The sequence below is a fragment of the Tupaia chinensis genome, unplaced genomic scaffold, assembly GCF_000334495.1.
Source record: "Tupaia chinensis unplaced genomic scaffold, TupChi_1.0 Scaffold000377_2, whole genome shotgun sequence".
Classification (NCBI taxonomy): domain Eukaryota; kingdom Metazoa; phylum Chordata; class Mammalia; order Scandentia; family Tupaiidae; genus Tupaia; species Tupaia belangeri.
Window position 1 is genome coordinate 462,094 of NW_006159876.1, and position 2,207 is coordinate 464,300.

A 2,207-nucleotide genomic window follows, 5' to 3' on the forward strand; every position below is an offset into this window, starting at 1 on the left:
TCCTGGTGCCCCCCCCGCCCCGCCTTTCACCTCCCTCCTTGGCACGCACCGGCTTAAGCCCCCAGGAAGCCCCTGCGCTCCTAATTCTGTCTCCACGCCTGCTTACCAGAGGAAGCACGCTGACACCGAAGCCTAGGCCACGGTCCTCTGTGCGTGCGTGTGCGCGTGCATGCACACGTGTTCCGGGTGTGTCGCGGGGATCCTCTTTGAGTCCTGGAGTTCTAGAAGGACGTGGGAGCCCCGCCCTCTGGTGGCCACTTCTTGGAATCGCAGCTCCAGAGAGGTGCGCGGAAGCGTGGCGGGGCTCCGGGCACCCCAGGCTCTCACCAGGGTTCCCTGTGAGAGCCGCAGGGGACCCAAGAGGGAAAGGACTGAAGACAGAAAAACCTTGAGGGCGTCTTAGCCCCCACCAAGGTCGTTTCCTCTGCTTTCATCTTGTCCCCTGGGCTCTTCCTGTGGGCCCGGTTGGTCCCGCCAGCTCTGCCTCCTCTGGAGCCCTGAGCCCTGCAGGGAGGGCCGGGGCGCCGCCTGAGGAGGAGCTCCAAGGAAGTCCTCGAGCCCCCAAAGGCTGCCACCCTGCGGTGGGCAAGGGAAACTTGCGGTTTATTCTTTCTTACGCAAATGTTCTAGCAAAACCAACATGGCAAATCCTACACCCGTCTGTTAACAGAACACACTGCCACTTTGGAACAGTACCGCATCTCGGTGCGCCTGGTGTCCACTCTGGTGGCGCAGGGCCACGTCTCACCCAGGCCTGCCTGCGCAGCCCTCCTGAGCGTGTGTCTGAGCATGTAGGGGGGGCACCTGTGCACAGCACGTGCTCAGTTGAGTGCTTCCTGAGTAAAATTGCAAGGTGCCGCCAGAGAGCAGGGGGGACAGGGTCATTCCTGGGCCACCTGGCCACTGCCTCGTCCATCATCTCAGTGTATCCCTCACGCCTCCGTGAAGTGGGCACTAGGATCTGGAGATGAGGGAACTGAGGTTCAGAGAGGGACAGTAACTTGCCTGATGTCACACAGCAAGTGCAGGCAGAGCTGAAATTAGCTCTAAGATCCACACGGCTCCTTGCACCTCTCTGCAGCCTTGAAAGGGACTAGGATGGAGGCCAAAGGCCCCATGGCTACACGGCCCATTTCACCTCAGACCACATCGTCTGAGTCCAAGGGAAGGGTGTGTTCGTCCTCCCCACTCCCGCTGTCCCCGTCACTGGAACCCACTGGCAGGCCAGCAAGAGCTGACTCCCAGGAGGCTGGCCGAGCCCAGAGAGATACCATGCAGGAAGGTTTGCCAAGCCCACGGCCACCCCGCCAGCCTCACCTCGCCTGCCTCCCCCTCAGCCTCCGCTGTCCCCAGCTCGCTGGTCCATTCCTACAGAGGCCTGTGCCCACCTGCCTGTCACTCCACCCCATGAGATGCCCGTGTGCACACGCCAGGCTGCCTACCTGCAGCTGGGACACCCCCAGAGCCCTCCCGTGGTGCTCAAGGGCACCCATCTACCTCACGGTATGTCTCCGGGGCTGCCAGGGCCTCATGGTGAGTCAGGCCTGGCAGCCTTCACAGCTGTCACTCATGGCGCCCAGCCCTCGCCTAGCTCCCGGAAGACCACCACCTGGGCCTGCGGGCCCCGTTAATAGGGCAGCCCATGACATCAGACTGTTCGTGCTCAAGCCCTGAACCTTGGCTGGCTTAGCCTCTCTGGTCCATAGCCATACAGAAATAGCGGTGCCTGCCTCCAGGGTCACAGAAAGCCAGCAGAACAGGGCCTGGCCGTGCTGAGCACTCGGGGGCTCCGGTGACGCACGGCCTCCCCGTGCAGGGCCAGGTGTAAACCTTGGGGCGAGGCTCCCACGCCCTGCCACCCTCTGCCCGATGGATGGGCGTGGCTGGAAGTCTGGCGCTCACGCGGCCCTCCCGGGGTGTGCTGGGGCTGAACTCTGCAGTCGAAGGGCACGGGGTCAGCTGTCGCACCATGTCCTGTGATGCGTGTGGCCTGCCAAGGAGGGAGCTGCCAGTGCTTGCTCTGGCTTTGCTCTCTGGAAGTGGGGGGCCTGTTAAAAGGAACCCTCGAGAGAGTTAGAGGCTGACGCTGAGAGGAGGGCAGAAGAGCCCCGGAGCCGCCTCCCAACAGGGAAGGGGAAGAGCTCTGGGCCCCTCTGGGGTGTGGCTTCCTGTGCAGTCACAGGCTGGGGCCCCGACGACCCCCGCCG

At 63.3% G+C, this 2,207-nt stretch overlaps 1 long non-coding RNA gene across 2 annotated transcripts in view; it reads right to left on the reverse strand.

Moving 5' to 3' along the window:
- The window catches only part of LOC114008720 (uncharacterized), a 6,807-nt gene extending 6,405 nt beyond the window's left edge, over positions 1–402 (reverse strand). For both annotated transcript variants that reach the window (XR_003550231.1, XR_003550230.1), the window contains exon 1: positions 107–402. This is a non-coding gene — a long non-coding RNA (uncharacterized LOC114008720). The remainder of the gene's footprint in view (positions 1–106) is intronic.
- Positions 403–2,207: the final 1,805 nt, after the last annotated feature.